Raw genomic sequence first — 18,112 nt, forward strand, 5'->3', positions numbered from 1 at the left:
GACAGGGTCAGGGAGAGCATGAGCAGGAGAAGTAAAGGGGAGAAACGCTTTGGGAGGCTTCAGCTGGGGATATGACCATGGCAGAATCTCTAGGAGGAAAAGGATAAGTCCCTCCATCCTTTCTCAGTGCCTCAGTAAATGTTTTGCAAAGTGGCCTCTGTTTTTCATAGATCCTAGATTTTAACATCAGAAGGGACCATTAAGATCATCGACTTTTGGATGCCCAACTGGAGAGCCCTTAGCATGTTATTATAAGCAATAAACTTTAGTTCTGGAGAGTGTCCCAATGCAATGTCATTCCACTGCTAGGGCATCTCTAGGCAACCAAGCACCGTGCTGGGAGCTGGAAACCGCCACCTTCTAAACCCACCGCTACCAACAGCTGAATCTGTGTCCTCCACCAAGACAGGCAGGCTGGCATTCTGGGCAGCGCCTCCAGCCCGACCAAGCTGGGGAGAGAGGAAAGTGGCTTTACACGACCATTTGATCCTTCAGAATCTGGGCTGCTCCAAAATAACCCCAGATGTAAGTCAGAGGAGCAGGCGACTCTTCTAATTTATGGCAATCCATCGAAGCCAGCCTATGGGCTGTGAAGCAGGCCAGAATCCACACAGTACTATTCATCTACCTCCTTCCCTCAGCCTGTTCCCTATCCTGGGGATTAGGAGGGGGGCATCAGCGTGCTGCACTTGGGGGAATTTACAAGCTAGTTGTGGTGCATTAACAGCCCCTATATGTGATGGAACAGCTTAGAAGGGCCAGAATCTGTCCTTAAACTGTTTTGTGCCTCAATTTCCCCATCTGCACACTGGAGATGGGCACCTCGTGGGGCAATGGTGAGGAATGGAGTGCTAACATTTGAAAGGCATGTGGAGGCTTTTCGATGAAAGGGGCAATGGATAGAGATCGCAGCAGAAGTAAATAGCGTCTCCTGCAACATACCAGCCTTCAGCACACGGTGGCTGTGATAGCGGTCCATACCTACACACGCTAAGCTAAGAGAGAAAACCTAAATGCTCATTAAAGCATCTCTTGGCAGAAACCCCATCCTCAATTACAAAAATCATTTCATTTTTTTTTTATGACTCAGAAGCCTGTGGGGTCTCGTAATCTAATTAACTAACGCGCCTGCTCCTGCAGCTCCACTGTCCCAGAGCATACAAATAGCTGAATCCCTGGCATTGTGTATACCCTCCTGGCCAGCCAACCAGCAGCATCCCTTCCACTGGGCCACCCCTGCCTTCCTGAGCTCTCATTGGGCAGTCCATGAACGGAGGACACGGATTGGCTAGTGGGGCTCACAGAACATGCACAAAGTAATGGGGCTCCCTGCCCCTCTCCCCCGGAGAGCTGCGCAGTAGGAGCAGAGAGCTGTCTACAGATAGACAAAGGATGGTGGGTGAAAAAGCACTCCATACTGCCATGTTCTTGGGGGGCACTAGAGGGTAACCTGTCCTCAGTGTATTATAGAGCAGGCTTCAGGCTGCATAACGACCTGGGGTAGGTACAAGGGGCAGCAGGGCAGGCTGTCCTGGAGGCTCTGCCCTCCAAACCCTTTCCTCATGGAGTGGAGAGCTGGGCTTTTCTCTGTTAACTCGAGCCAGTGGGGCTTCGTAATCCATGGCACTCAGTCTCTAGTCTCCAAGAAGACAGGGGGCTGTACCCAAACTTGAGCCCAGAACGTCCTCCCTCACCCCCTCCTGCACTCCAAAACCCTCTGCCCCACCCCGTAGCCCCCTCCTACACCCTAAACCCCTCATCCTGAGCCCCACCCCATAGCCTGCACCCCCACCCCACAGCCTCTACCCCCTCCCACACCCCAACCCCCCGCCCCAGCCCGGAGCCCCCTCCTGCACTCTGAACCCCTCATTTCTAGCCTCATCCCAGAGCCCTCACCCCCTCCTGCACCCCAACCCCCTGTCCCAGCCCGGTGAAAATGAATGAGTGAGCGAGGGTGGGGATTGGAGTGACCTGGGGTAAGGCCTCAGAGAAGGGGCGGGACAGAGGTGCAGCCTCAGGGCGGGGCAGGGTCAGGTTGTTCGTTTTTGTGCAAATAAAAAGTGGCAACACTAGCCTCCATCTCACTACCACCCCTCCCCCCTGTAATTCCCCCAGTAGTGGCTGGTCCCTGACTGAGTTCAGAGGCAGTACAAAATGCTGATAATCAGAGGAGCTCCATGGGCATATGTGGCTGCTCCTGAGGGCATCAGGAACTGTTACACTGAAACATGTTCCCTCCCGGCTCCTAACAACCACACATGTTGGGGCTGGTGCAAACTTAGCCCCTGCTGAGGGGATGGGCGGGGGGAGAGGAGGCTTTATAGTTAATTGAGCTGACAAACACAAACCTCAATTCAAGTGTTCTCCCAAGTTTGGCTGCAGGCCCTTCCCTCCCTGCTGCTAGTTCCCTCTGCTTCACAGACACACTCAGGGCCCGATTTGTGCTTATCCTGTGCCCCTCTGTGTGGGCTATACTAGCACAGGGACACCACAAAACAAGGACATGGCTCATCCCTTCACCAGGGAATTTCCCTGGAGCTGTGGAGCAGGGGTCTCTGGCTCTAGTCTCCTGCCCTCCTGCAGGAGGCCTTGGCAAAGAAGCCTTGAGGGATTGGCATAGGGTGCTTGGGGGAATGCCCAGGGCATTCTAGAAACCTAGATATACTGTGCCTCTATCTTGATCATAGGGACAGCCTAGCACCAATGCCAGGCTGAATCAGCGGCATTAGACCTTTTGTATTCCTGGGCTGGAGGGAATAGGGCCCAGCTGACCTGATGGCAAGAGTGATCCAGGAGAGCTGGCGGCTCCGCTGTGCAGGGCGCTATAACCCAACAGAGTGCTGCCAGCCCCAAGCGTTCACCAATCACGAGACAGGGCCACCAACGTTACGAGATGGTTTAAAAATCACAAGAGTTGCAAAATAATAGATCTGGGGATCATTTTATTTGCTGTCCGGCTTCTGAACCTTTAGGGCACGCTCATGCCACATTTTCACAGGTTTGGTCTGCAACCATGAGGCGAGAAAATTCCTTTTTTTCTTTTAAGTGGACATTGAGATTCTCAAATAAGCCCATGACTCCAGGAGCTGGGGCTTGATGAAAATTTTCAAATATCATGAGACATGCCAAAAAAAATCATTACAGGTGGCAGTACTGCTAACGCCCTGCTACAAGCAATCAGCTGTTCCGGGGGTTGTTCCCAGAATTCCTTCCTTGCTACTGTGCCCCATTTTATCAGCCCTTGGAACTCCTGGCAAGGTTGCTCAGCAGCCTGAGCTCCATCCCTTGGCTTTGCAGCCAGTCTTTGCTGCAATCTCCTACAGTGGTCCCAGCTTCCCCCTGGCTACATGACAGGAGCAGCCAGCCTTATGGGATGGAGGAGCAAAGGTGTGTGCAGTCAACTCTCACGCGGACACATGCAGGGGTCCTATTCGAATCACACTTTGTGCGCAGCGTGGCATGGAAATAATTTGGGGTAAGCACCTCCTTGCCGCTCAACAGTGCACATGGCTCTGCATTGCACATGTGCTCGGAGCTCCCTTTTGGAGTTCATAGAGGTACCATTCAGCCTTATCGAAGAGCACACCGGGGAGTGTTATACAGCCCATAGGCCACTTGCAGCCTGCGACCATGGTTACTGTAGGGCTCCAGCCTGTCCGGGCTCTGCTGAATTGTTTTCAGTGGCAGACGGAGAATGTCACCAGCAGAGCAGGGGGGACAGAGGCCTACTTTTTGCAGGGGGAGCCATTGGGCATCTGCACCATGACTCACTGTGGGGAAGACTGTGCTGCCCTAGCCCTGCTAGAGCAGAGGAGGAGACTCTAAGGAAGAGACTCACGGGGAAGAAGAGAGTGATGAGAGAGGCAGTGGGGAGAGAGAAGAGCAGGCATTCTGGGGAAGAGGGGTGGGAACAAGTGGGGGCTGCCTCCCTGAACTTCTTCAAGGCCAGGTCAGCACTAGGTGGAAGCCCAGGGAGGCAGAAAGAAATGAGGGGCAGAAGACAAAGGGCCTGAGTTTTTTGAGTTCCTGGATTTGAGTGCCTGGCCCCCAGTGGAAGCTAGAGCACCTTTGGGGCTGCTCTAACTTATGCTCTGCTTCCCATGGTCCCCTACGGTCTCTGAGAAGCCAAGAATAGCCATAGTGGGTGTGCTGTAGCCACAACCCCAATCCACCCCATCTGCCACTCGCTGGGAGCTGGGACAGCAGAGAGCCCTTAAGCTAGTTGTAAGCAGCCAAGGAGGGCCCAGCAGGTGTCAGGAATGAGGACTTGCAGTTGCCCCTGCCCACTATCTGGCAGCCTACGAGCCCAGCTGAGCCACAACATGCCTGCAGCTGCAAGCTCTCCTGAGCCTGCCTTGTTCCTCTGCAGCTCTACTCTGCTCCCACCCTCTCCCTTGCCTGCTTCTGGCTTCAGTTGTGACCCTGGGCTCTGACTCCTGGTCCCGGACTCAGGGTCTAACCTTCGGTGCTGTTCTTGGCCTGTGACTCCTGCTCCAACCACTAGGCCTGACTGCCCACATCCCAGTTTGTAGCAGAGGGGAGGTTTCCTAGGGGCTCTTTAAATGCACTTTAAGGACCTTTCATGCTGCTGAAGCAGCCAAACGGGGCCTGAGTGTGATGGAGCCTCAGGCACACAGTACGAACAAGGAATGGGTGGGTAGGAAGGGCAAGCCAGGAACAGAAGGGTGAGAGGAGAGGAGCCGTTGATGAGGTGGTGCTTGGAAGAGGCAAACACATTGAGGGATAGGCTGGCAGGAGGGGAGCAGCACTTCCCCTGCTCTGCTGGAGCTTTCCTCTTCCCTCGATATGGCTACCTCTCTCCCCAGTCAAGACTTGCTTCTACTTGGACTTATTAAGATGCTTCTGAAGAGCAAACTCTTTGCCTTTGAAATGCGCCAGCCTGCACCAATGGCTGGGGTTGCCCCAGAGGAGGAACCGCCCGGACATCCTTGCTTAAGCTTTATCCCTTCCCCGCATGTTACTCACCTGAAACCCTGGCAGGGAGAGCGTGGGGCAGGGGAGGATGAGCAGGCAGAAGGAGTAAAGATGACCTACCTGGAGGTGTTGATCACCACTGATGTGCCCCTCAGTGCGGCCCCAGGCCTGGAATTTGGCCACGAACCCAAATGTGTAGATTCCAAGGCCAGACAGGACCATCGTGATCATCTAGTCTGACCATCTGTGTAGCACAGGCCAGAGACCTGCCCCAGAATAATCCCTAGATCAGAGCTTTGAGACAAACATCCAGTCTTGATTTTAAAATTGTCTGTGATGGACAATCTACCATGACCCTTGGTAATTTGTTCCAATGGTTTATTTACTCTCACTGTTAAAAAACATACACCTTATTCCCAGTCTGAACTTCTCTAGTTTCAGCTTCCAGCACTGGATTGTGCTAGATCTTTCTTTGCCAGATTAAAGAGCCCATTATTTAATATATCCCCCCCCCCTCTCCCCTCCCGTAAATACTTACAGACTTCTAAATAAGTAACTACTGCTGCACACGAGCATGCAACAGAGACACGCGGGATGGATGGCCACAAGAACAGTGGCTTTGGGGGATAATAAATAAATCTGAAGATTTTTAAGGCATTTTAACCAATACAGCTACAGTATATACACAGACCCCGCCCCCCCCATGATTGGCTGGGTTACCTCTGATGTTACAAAACCCCCAACCATGAGCTATCCACAGAGCAGGAGCCAAGCCCTGTAAACCAGCAAGGAAGTATTGAGGGGAAGAGGAGCAAAGCAGCCTGGCCTGTCCCGTTGTGATACAGGCTCCCTCACCAGATGGTGGTCCAGCAGTGGGGAAGGATGTTAATGCGGGGCACTTGGGAGCCCCATGGCTTCACTGTGCAGGCTCACAGCTAAACTGTTGGCAGAACTAAAAGGTCCTTTGTTTTTCTGCAGCGCCCTGCCCATGAGGACTGCAGAGTGCTCTGCAAACCTCAGTGACTGAAGCACCACAGGTAGGTAGGAAGTATTGTTTCCATTTTACAGTTGGGGAACTGAGACACAGAGAGACTGAAGCCCACATCCGCCACAAAAGCATTTGAGGTCCTAACTCTCATCGATTTCCATGGAAGTTAGGAGCCTGAACACCTCTGTGGGCCTTAGTGAGTTGGCCAAAGTCACACAGGAAGTCAGTGGCAGACCCAAGAACTGAGCCTGTAACTCATGACTTCGAGGCCTGTGCTTTAACCACTCAACCATCCTTCCTTCTGTTAGAAAGTGGTCTTATTCTCGGGGACACCTGGCTGCCATCTGTTCCCTTTGAAAAGCACATGGAGCCTCCTGCTGTGTGATCAGAGGCCTTGGTCTCCTCCTCTCTCGGTTTTCACTTTCTGGGAGCATGGAGGGTCATAGTATTTTGTTTGGCTGCAGTTTGTCAAAAGGAAAATTCATCCTCTGTAATATGCTGTATGGCCAACCCCAAGCATTCAAAACTCCTGAAACATGACACTGGCTTAAAAATCAGGAGATATTAAAGACGATGAATTTGGGGGTCTGTTTTCTTGACTTCTGGGGTTGAGCTCATATCTTCCATCTTTTCTTTGCAACCATGAGGGCTAGAAACTGACTTTACTTTTTTAAATGGCAGCTGAGACTCTCACAATCACAGGACTCCAGAAGCTGGGGCTTTAAGAAAAGCATCAAACATCATGAGACTTGCACTAAAAGCACAGGAGTTGGCAACAGGGAGACATAGAATGGCTCCAACCTGCTGGCTCAGGAGGCAATGATGTTTTATACAACCCTCTTTCCCCCTATCCTGCTGAAGGGCCACCTGCTCTGGGAACATGCTCATTGGAGACTAGAGGAAGTTCTGGCCAATGTTGGATATGGCCCTGAGGGGAGCTGAGCTGTGGTACTGACTCGCTCACAGCATGGCTATTCCAGGGAAGGCAGCACAGAGACCGAGCTCCCATGGGGATTGCCCTGGCCTCCAGCAGATCCTTTGGGATCTAGAGTTTCTTTGGCCAGGTCCCTGTCTGCCCATGGGAAGAGGGGTGCACAAAGTTCACTCCCCCAACAGAAGGATGAAGAATAGATTTCATGAGCCAGATCCTGTTTATCTGTTGTGCTTATCTGGCCCCCATTACTGTGGAGTCCAGGCAACCCACTATCTGTAATCCATTTCTCCTTCCGACACCTCTGGGAGGCAGGCCTGGGCTGTTATCCTTATTGTACAGGTGGGGACCTGAGGTTCTAAGTGACTTAGCCAAGGTCACACAGCAAGTCCATAGCAGAGCAGGGATTTGCTCCTGAATCTCCCTAACCACCAAGCCTTCCTTCTCTATGCAGCATCCTCAGCTGGTGTGAATCAGCCAACCTCATTGACTTCAACAAAGGTGCACCCACTTACACCAGGTGGGGATCTGGCCCCACGAGTGCCCATATTCAGCCCCCCGCCCACCAGACATGTTACTGTCACATGGGGAAGGGTTTGACACTTACTGTTTGCATGGTGCTTAATGGGTTAGATGGTACCTTTGTGGTGGAGGTGCATCTGGACCCTCTGGCAGTGGGAACTCCAGGAGGGGTTTTCCTCGACCCACACAAATGAGTGTCTGGCAGTGTCAGTGTCCACACCCTGAAAACAGGGGCAGCAGGAGCTCAGTCAGCTCTTCTGGCTAGCGTGTGCAGGGAGGGACGGACAGACAAATTAACCACCCAGCTCCCTTAAGGTAAGCTAGTGCCAATGCAAAGCTAGGAGTGGCTGTACACCCCAGCCGTACTGCATCCGGCCCCTGCACAGGGGGAGCGGAGAGGCTCTTTGCGCCAGATTTGGGCCCATTCTCCCCAGTCTACCCTTGTCCAGCCAGGCAGGTCCTGATGCCATGAGGCCCATAATGTTGTTCTGGAGAATACAGCGTGTGTGCAGCCAGCCTCTAGTATTGAACTAGAGCCGTGACCTTCTGAAATCTCCTCAGGAGGAGCGAGGAGCTGCTTTCCGAAGCGTGTGCGCATGTGAGACAGGGATAATTAGGCAGGAAAGCCCCCGGGCTCTGGGGGGGGCGGGATTCTGCAGGCCTCGCTCCCCACAGCAATGTCTTTGAGTCTGACACAATGCTGGCCCCAGTGCAATGGACACATTCTCTGATCTGGCTTCCTGCTGGACAGGACATGGGGAAGATGGCTTTGGCCAGACGCCTCACTCTGGCCGGCTCCCTGTTCTGTACAAAGAGATTTCAGTGACGGCTCAGGGCGAGGTTGTCACATGCAGCCAGGGCCTAAAGGGAAGGCTGACACAAAACCACTCTGTTCCCCGGGGAGCTCCCTGCTTCTGCAGGAGGGAGGAGACACCCCTTCAAAGGGGACAGCCTACACCTCCCAAGGGGCCGGCAACGGGAGGGCAGAGTCTTTGTTCCCTTTACCACCCACTTCCAGCTGAGCTGCTCCTGGACAGGGGAATGCATCTCAGTAACAGCCTCTGTGCTCCCCTGCACAGGTGCACTGTAGTTCTGGCAGGTCCATACCTGGGCTGTCCAAAGAGCCCCGACGAAAGGCTCATCTTTACTTGGGCTACCCAAGGGGATAGGGCAAGGCCACATATTCCCCACCCCTCCCACTGGCAGCCAAAAGCTTAGCCTTAATGTAGAAACACCACCTTTACCTCAGTGACTGGGACTCTTAGTAAAAATACCATGGGTTTTTTTAACACAGTAATGATTCCACAGGCTGCACCTTGCAGCAGGGCCACTTTAGTACTTGTTAAGTGTCTTCTGCAATGTTTATGGCCGAGCGGTTAGAGCAGGAAACTTGCACACAGGACTCTGAGGTTCTCTGCCCAGCAATATCACTAATTGTGGTGTGACCTTGGGGAAGTCACTTCACCAATCTGTGCCTCAGTTTCCCCAGGGGATGATAATGTTATCGCTGGGGCAGAGGGTTAATATGGGGAGAAAGTATCCAAAGAATGGAGACAGCAAGACTGAACTCCCATGTCATTTCAGAACTTCATGGCCCTGGACTTTGCACTTCAAAATGATTTTGAGGGGGAAAAATACAAGAGGTCACCATTTATACCTGTACTTAACTTTTGGGGGGAAAACAGCTGAACTGAGAACCATTTAGATTGTGGCTCAGCCGTCCCCCAGCCATACCCTCCGGGCTCAGGCTCCCACTTTCAGACTTTCCCCTTGTTCTCTCTGGACTTGTGTAGGAAAAATCTTGTTCACAAAAATCCTAACTGAGCTGCACACTTCGAAGTACCCAGTAATGTACAAACTGATAAACACATGCGGGTTTCTTTTTTATAAAATGCCTAATGATAATATGCTACATTTTCTCGCTAAAAATATCATCCACTCAGATGTGGAGAATGTAGGCTGTAATACCAGCTACTAGAATGCAGGCCCGGAACACCATGCCCCATCATCCAACAGCCACAAATCTCTGTTTATCCTAGCAATTAATCCTCCCCTATGTTTGGTGATATTATAATTACAGAAACATTGCCATTCTGATGGGCTTGTTTCCACCAATGTATTTTACTTTATTTACATCACCACAATAGGCTACAGTGAACAAAAAAAAGGGGTGAAATTGTATTTAGGGAGACAATGCCACATGTATTCTCAATGCATTTTGTAGATGTAAGTCACCCTGGCTCCAAATTACACGTTTATTGTGTGAGCACACAATGAGATCAGATTAAATATTGACTAAAACTGGCCTAACTCACAAAATAATGAAGAGCACAATAGTATGATTTAATCCAAACCACTAGAGAAATACACATCTGTAACATACAACATGCCTTTCCCACAGAAATACTCTTTGTATTCTAGCTAGCCTTCGGCATGAGAATTTCTTCCTCATAAATTATGTATTTTTTTTTCAGTTGCCAACACATTCCCTTTACCGGTTGCAAAAAAATGTCATATCATCTGGTTTATAAATGGGCAGGTGGTGATATCTCTGCATTCTCAAAACTGAGATGGGGAATCAAATATGGCTAAAGTCAAAAAGTATTTCCCCTTTGTCCCAAAAATGTGAAATATGCCATTACAGTGCAGTCATTATAGGCACCTCATTAGAAAGTACTTTCACACCTAGCCGAGGATCAGCAAACTATCCTGTGTCTTCTCCTTCCCCACCCCCCCAAAAAAAGACAAAAAGCCCCACCAAAAAAAACCCCCAGCAAGACAAATGCCAATATAACAATTAAGATAATAATATAGTGCAGAGTGGGCTAAATACACATTCTTCCCGGATGCTAGGCGTAAAAATTCTGCAATACTGTCCTGGATCATTCAAGATTAAAAGAGAACTCTAACCTAGCAAAGACAAAAAGACAGAAGGTAAGAAAAAATCCCACTGATCAGTAAAGCCCCTCCATAGTCCAGATGCAGTCCTATCACTTCAGCTTCTCTGTACCATCTCCATGACAACCGTGTAATTTGGATGCTATAACCACTGCTGAACTGATCTTTAAATGTAGCTTTGTTATAAAACATAGTACAGAATATGTCAGAGTCTTGGTAAAGAAAACTTGCCCTATAAATGAGGGAGGTAATTAAATAGTCCCATTTTCATGTTCCACTCTCAAATGGTCCAGATATTTTAAATAGCCAGAAGAATTAATGTGTTCCTCTTAATGGGCAGATGATTTGGAAGTCAATAACAATCCTCATCAATTGTTTTTGGTGAGTAATGTGTCCGAGTACTACACCCCAAATTCCCAGTCCAGACACCCAGCTGAGAGTTGGAAAATATCTGAAAGCAGATTCAGAGAATGGGCATCTGGATGGACGGACGGACGGACGGACGCACACACACACACACACACACCCCAACTGAGACAATTCGATCCCTAGCATTGAAGCACAAAGCTGATACATCAAATAAATAATAATAATAATGATGCTGCCATGCCTAACCAAGCAAAATAGGACATAAGATGCCATGGGGATGAATCAAGTAAATGATCAACAATGATAATAGTGTATATTGTCCTTGCACTTACCGGAGCAATAAGCCTTTTTTAGTTCCCCCCCAACGCAGCTCTCTTTTCTCCTCACCAATCCATGCAAAATAATCAGCAGCTACACATAAGGAGTTGCCCCATCCCCCATACCTTACTAGACTTTCCTTTTATTGGTTTTTTTCCCCCTTGCAGTGGGTCACACCTCCCAGGCTTTCCTTCAGGTGTCAAGAGATTGCTAGAGATCGAGAAGGAAGGATGGGAGGGAAAGGGGACAGAAAGGGGAGGGGGGAGAGATAAGACTAAAAGGGGAGGCAGAGAGTGATTGCAGTCAATGAAAGGGTGGAGGGAAAGACCTTGCTACATAAACCTAGAGGAATAGATTGCAGCTAAGCAATCGGCTAGAAGACACTCACTATAGTGGAGTGTGAGCAAACTGCTAAGAATATTCAACGGTTTCTCAAAGCCCAGAGGGACAGATCTGCTATCGGCCAGCCAATCAAATACCTTCAAACTGGAGCTAGCAAAATCCTGCCAAACAGACAGGCTGTCTTTAAGAAATGTAAAAAAATAAATAAACAAACAAACAACAACCTTGGTAAAATTTGCAAGGCTGATGAATGCATTCACAGGGCCTACCCGCTCCCCTATTGCCACCTGCCTCCCCATCCTTCCCCCTGCTGGAGCTTTCCAGGGGCTGTGTACCACCAGCACCCTGCTTTGCTCTTTCCATTCCCATCTGGTGTTAGGCTGTGCTCTTCCCATCCCCAGCTGCTGCCCCCCCGGACAGGGCCTTCCCCCTGCCAGGCTTGCCAGGGAGCTTTTTCTAGGAAGCCCCCTTCATGGCTTGGGGAGCCATGTTCCAACGTTTCTCCCTACCAGCGTGAGCAGGCCTCTGAAGCCTAGGCTTTGGGTTTTAATGGGTTCATGGAAAATGGACTCTGTTTCCTGTTCTGATGGCATCTCGAGTCTCTTCTAGGGTTGCCAAGCCTCCAGGATTTTCCTGGAGTCTCCAGAAATTAAAGATTATTATTTAATCAATTATTATGTCATATAATGAAACCTCCAGGAATACGTCCAAGCAAAAGTGGTAACCCTAGCCAGACACATAGGGCGGCTTCCGGAAGGAGCACATCGGATCTTGGTGCAAAGCTGGCTCCACTGGGAAAAGGGCAAAGCTCAAGAGAATGAGGGGCTAATTTGCAAGGATGCTCAGTGTTTGCCCAGAGGGCAGAAGGTCACCACTTTCACCAGGGAAAGCAACATGAGCACTGGTGAGAAACACAAAATCACACCCTAGATCACATTCCCAACCACTAGGAAATAACGAGGTACGTGTGTGAGTACCAACATGCCTTTTGTACCCTTTCGTATGCAGTGTAATGAGCATGTGCACGTTCTAGTGGCTGGAGGCCCACAGAGGACTAAAGGCCTGCTCTGTTACTCACAGCTAAAGCAGTTTCTCCATCAGCTATCCTGACAGAGGCCTGTATCTTGGGGGCAAGGCTCCTGATTTCTGTCTCTCCTACTCAGTGATATATGTCTGGTGTAGATGATGACGGCATGATTCATTGTAGCCTTCATGCCAGGCCTCAGAGCATAAAGGACCTTTCACTAGATTCCTACTGGAAAGCTTGCCCTACAAGAAGCATGCCCATACAAAAGTCTTCTCTTGGCTATTCAAGGTATTGTCAGCAGCCTGAGGGATGGCACTAGATCTCATAGACTTTAAGGCCAGAAGGGACCATCATGATCATCTAGTCTGACCTGCACATTGCAGACCACAGAAACTCACCCACCCACTCCTGTAATTGACCCAGAACCTCTGGCAGAGTTACTGAAGTCCTCAAATCATGATTTAAAGGCTTCAAGTTACAGAGAATCCACCATTTACACTAATTTAAACCTGTAAGTGTCCCATGCCCCATGCTACAGAGGAAGGCAAAATTAAACCCAGGGTCTCTGCCAATCTTACCCAGGGAAAAATTCCTTCCCAACTCCAGATGTGGCGATCAGTTGGACCCTGAGCGTGTGGGCAAGATCCACTAGCCGGACACCTGGGAAAGATCTCTAATGCCCCTTACTACAAATACTGCAGTAGTCTACAGTAATACCTCCAGACACTGCAGTGAGACCATTACAACCAGTAGTATCCTGCAGCATCATTGCAGAACACGGCTGTATATTTTCCCCCGAGGAGTAGCTCTATAGTGTAACAGACAGAGTTGTTTGCCAGGGTTCGTATCTGTAATGAACCATGTAATGAGCCACCCTGCAGCTATACTCATGAGTTACCCAACAAATGCAGGTGTGAATGAAGGTTACTGGGCTGTAGAAAGATATTAAATAAAGATCATGGCAATGGGCAAGACCAGTATTAGTCTGACAAATTCAGGTGTGGAATTCTTAACTTCCCCCAGGTTTTCTCATCTAAAATTCAGATTCAAGTTATACTATGGTGAACATCAGACCTGCTCATCTTTGCTCAATGTTAATGAATTTGTAATCAGCCAATTATCAGGGTAAGATGCTTTAAGAAGCCAGGATCAATATTCATCAGTATTTTGCACTGCTAGGGTCTGAAGGTAAGTACCAGAATCCAATTGCTGTACAGCCAGTCCTATGGAGGGATATTTTGCAGCATGACACAGTGAGGTTCTGGTTTCTAAGCAGAATACATAGGCTAGCTGGGATGCATAACAACAAGGGCTATCAGTCTTGGTTCTTCAGGGAATGAACTGATGAACAGCTAGAGTCAAGAAGAAATGTCTTCCCACCCATGGTAGAGAGCTGCATAGTTGTCCTAGTAATTTATGGCAAATAATTAACAATAGTTATACTTTTCTCCAATTGCAGGTAGAGCCACACTAGTTAGGTTCATGTACCCTGGACATGCTGTAATATTTTTGGCATTACCAAATATCACTATTACAGATAGTTTTACACATTCTGTTTGATTGCACAGGCAGTTTGGTCTTGGAGAGTTTGTTGTGGTGCAGTTCTGTTTGGAATCTGTGAACATAACAGTAAACAGGATTTGAATGGTAATCATCTCTCTGATGGAATCATTTCTTAGGTGCAGCAGCTGCCAACAGGTTGTACATTCACATCACATGCGTGAGCTTGGAACCATCCACTCAGCAATGGGACTGTGCACATACCCTCAAGCACACAAAGATTCTGACCGCTAGATTAAAAGGAGCCGGGGGCCAGACAAGCTTCACTTTCTGTTGATCAAGCACTGTCATTGGAAGGATCTTTTGGTGTCTTTTCTCTTAATCCATCACTGATACCTTGTTGCCTGTATTATATGTTAGTAGTTAGCTTACTTTCCTCTTAATAAAAATACAGATATTCATTTGAGCTGATCACAGTTTTTCATTCTCCCCCCCGCCCCCCGGCCTTTTTTCAAAACCATTTCCCCCCATAAAAATGAAAATGTTCATTTCTCACAACAAGAGTCCTTGCCAAGTATTTTTTCTGAAAATGTTTGTATCAAAAAGGTTATCATAGTGGTTATCAATACTTTTCAATTGCAAAATTATCAAAAACCATTTCAATGATGTTTAAGATAAAAAAAATTTGGGGGGAGGGGAATTTGGAAATCACAATATATTTTGAAATAAAACAAAAACCATTTCCATTCTGAATTCTTCAGAATGAAAATAAATTTAGAATTTTTTTCGTAAAACTGGTTTTGGATTTTTTCAAACCATCTCTACGATGAATGGTTTTATACCAGACATATCATAACAGTGTAGTCGCTTTGTTGTCTTAGTACATCATGTTGCAGCTTCCTGGCCCTGCTTTGGCTGGGCACATCATCATGGGATGCACCCAGCCAAAGCAGGTGAAAAGACTGAAGACAGCAAGATCAGCTTCAAATGCTGTATTTCATCCACAGCAGTGTGTATATGAGCCATATGCTACGTGCCTTTTGTACCTGGGCAAAGGTATCACCCATTATGCACAGTCAACCTGTGTAACTTATTGCCAGGGGATGTTGTGAAGGCCAAAAGTTTCTGTGTGCTTTGTGGCTAGGGATTCTCAACCCTTTTGCAGGTGCCTGTGTTTTTTGGAAATCGGGTGCAATAGTTGTGTGGGCAGAGGCTGGGCATCTAGATGGAGCCCAGAGCTGGAGTCTTCAGAGCGTTTTTGTATTGTACCATGAGCTTGGGGCCTTTCCACCTTGCCCTAAACAAAGGCTATGGCTGAGGTTTTCAAAGCCAACTGGGGCATGGTATCTGAATCTGTGGGGGTTGCAAACAGGTCTCAGGGGTCATAGCTACCTTCCCTTTCTTTATGGCTAGATTGGAGAGGGAAAGGGATTTTCTGTTGCAATGTGAGGTTATGATACGGAAGAGGTTGAAAACCGCAGAAGTACTAGGGGTTGGAGCCACACAGCACCCTTTGATGTTAATGGGACTGGTTAAGCACCCTAGTTGGCTTTGAAAATCTCAGTCTAGATCCACTGTATAATATCAAACTTACCCCCTGTGACGTTGTGCAGTCTATATGGTTTTATAAAACCACCCAACCTGAGTGAAGGAGGGGCGGGGGATTTTGCTGGCCAGCGAAAGGTCTGTCATAGCTGGTAGCTGTGAGCCTACAGCTGGATCAGGGTCTCTTTCCCTTTTGGGGGACACAGGAACGTTAGGTATACTGCCTCCGCCATGGTCAGTGTCCAAGTCTCTGGCAGTAAGTTCAGGAGGAGGGTGTGACGTTGTGCAGTCTATATGGTTTTATAAAAACATGATAATAAATGAATATAATGTAACTGGAATATGCTTCATGCAAAAGGTCTCTTGTAAGGTATCATTACAAAGCTTATTATCTACTGTGTGATATCATCCTATTTGTATAAATGTACCACTCTTGTATCTAAAACTAGAAATATCAAATATAACTCTGAGGGCCTATTGTAATTATGCAAAGTGTGGGCTATTAATGGTGGTTTGGAATCTTGATGACTCCCATTAACCAGGACCATTGTCTGCAGATGGCTCTGTTTTACCTGTGAGTCTTCCTGTATATGTGTGTGCTGGCAAGTGGCTAATAAAGTCTTGCAGTGACATGTGATCATGTCACCTGAACTGGAATCCATCTTTAAACTGGTGCTTTTCCAGTGAGCGGGAGTGGAAACCCAGAGGGACAAAGGGTTCCTGCCTTATGCAAAAGATATATAAAGGGGTGGGAACAGAAAAAAGAGAGAGAGAGAGGAGCCATCATGAAGAATCCCCTAGCTATCACCTGAGCTGGAACAAGAGCTGTACCAGGGGAAAGAATTGTGCCCAGGCCTGGAAGGTGTCCAGTCTGAGGAAAAAACTTACTGAAGCATCTCTAAGGGTGAGATTATCTGTATTTAGTTTGATTAGACATAGATTTGCACATTTTATTTTATTTTGCTTGGTGACTTATTTTGTTCTGTCTGTTACTACTTTGAACCACTTAAATCCTACTGTCTGTATTTAATAAAATCACTTTTTATTTAGTAATTTACTCAGAGTATGTATTAATACCTGGGGGAGCAAACAACTGTGCATATCTCTCTATCAGTGTTATAGAGGGCGAACAATTTATGAGTTTACCCTGCATAAGCTTTATACAGGGTAAAACAGATTTATTTGGGTTTAGACCCCATTGGGAGTTGCGCATCTGAGTGCTAAAGACAAGCACACTTCTGTGAGCGGTTTTCAGGTAAACCTGCAGCTTTGGGGCAAGTAATTCAAATCCTCGGTCTGTGTTGGAGCAGACGGGGGTGTCTAGCTCAGCAAGACAGGGTGCTGGAGTCCTGAGCTGGCAGGAAAAACAGGGATAAAAGTAGTCTTGGCACATAGGGTGGCAGCTCCCAGGGGGGTTTCTGTGATCCAACCTGTCACACCCCCTTCCTGGAGTTTAGTTTTATTGGTAACTCAGCAGCAGCAGCTAAACCTCAGCCTAAGCTTTCGCACCATGGCTCCTACTTCTTAGGTTTTCCTGCAGGATCTCCATGTTTCTGCTCCTAATTCTCTCTGATCAGAGGGGCATGCTCACCTCCCTTAGATCGCGTGTAGTTAGCAAGTTGCACCTGCCACAAGGAGTCAGCAGAACTTGCTCAGGAACTTTATAAAGGGTTCTAACTCCCGCTAACACAAGCCCCTGAATTGCCAGGCAAAGTCATAGATCCTGTTGTAGGAAACTATCCAGCCATCTCCTACTCATGATGCTTAGTGGGCACCCTTGGTAGTGCTGGGCACTGCAGAATGCTGATGGCCCAGTCCAGAGATACATAGAGAACTTCATTGATTTCTGTGTTTGCAATAGCGTTGTCGCCATGTTGGTCCCAGGGTACCAGAGATACAAGATGGGTGAGGTAATAGCTGTTATTGGCCCAGCTTCTGTTGATTCCATTGATTTCAATGGAAGTTAGGCTCCTGAGCACTTTCGTGGATTTGTGTCAAAGTGTTTTCTTAGCTTTTGCAACTAAAATGTTGCAAAATTTGGAATGTGCCCAGAGATGCCTGTGCTTGGCTGGCATTCACATCCTCCCAAGGTTACTCTGCTATGGGAATCCTCCGGCTTTCCCCACCAGGCACATGCTTAGAGTAATAACCTCCCCAAGGAGCTACAACCCAGACTGGGAGACAGGTGTCACCACAATTAAAGCACAGCTTCCCTGTCACATATGGGTGACATCTGGTCATATGGGTACCCTGGGTGTAGAGGGGTGGGGAGAGGCTCCCTGCAGAGGCCAGGGCAGCACAGAGTCAGCTCTTGCAAATGTTCTCTCTCTGTTGGCCAAGAGAGCTGGTAGGAACACCAGTGCTGCACCCACTTCCCACAACCCTGCTGAGCATTCCTCCCTCCACTCCAGAGCAGCTATTCACTACAGCTAAGGGGAGCCCTGGGACATTTGCCCTGCAGCTGTTTAAGTAACTGCTTAGACCATTGAGACATGGAAAGGTGCTGTTCCATATTGGGGGGCACCACAACCAGTGTATGGGGGGGTTCATGCAAATCTGCCAACTCTTCTTGAGGGATTGGTACATGAGAAATATGTTAGTCTGGCCCTAGGTTTCTGGAAGAAGGTTAGAGAGATAGAACTAATTAATGCTTTCTTTAAAATAGATGGCCTGCAGTATGATTTCCTCCCCTATAGCATTAACAGCATTAGGGCTACTACTGGACTGCATGGATGGA

The 18,112-nt window shown here is 48.3% G+C and overlaps 1 protein-coding gene across 1 annotated transcript in view; it reads right to left on the minus strand.

Annotated features, from left to right (window-relative positions):
* PSD2 (pleckstrin and Sec7 domain containing 2) overlaps positions 1-11,366 on the minus strand; it is a 144,123-nt gene extending 132,757 nt beyond the window's left edge. Inside the window, exon 1 of the mRNA XM_005280822.5 lies at positions 10,976-11,366. The gene's annotated coding sequence lies outside the window, so the exon portion shown is untranslated. The remainder of the gene's footprint in view (positions 1-10,975) is intronic.
* Between the last annotated feature and the right edge of the window lie 6,746 nt (positions 11,367-18,112).

This window comes from Chrysemys picta, chromosome 8 (genome assembly GCF_011386835.1).
Source record: "Chrysemys picta bellii isolate R12L10 chromosome 8, ASM1138683v2, whole genome shotgun sequence".
NCBI classification, from domain to species: domain Eukaryota; kingdom Metazoa; phylum Chordata; order Testudines; family Emydidae; genus Chrysemys; species Chrysemys picta.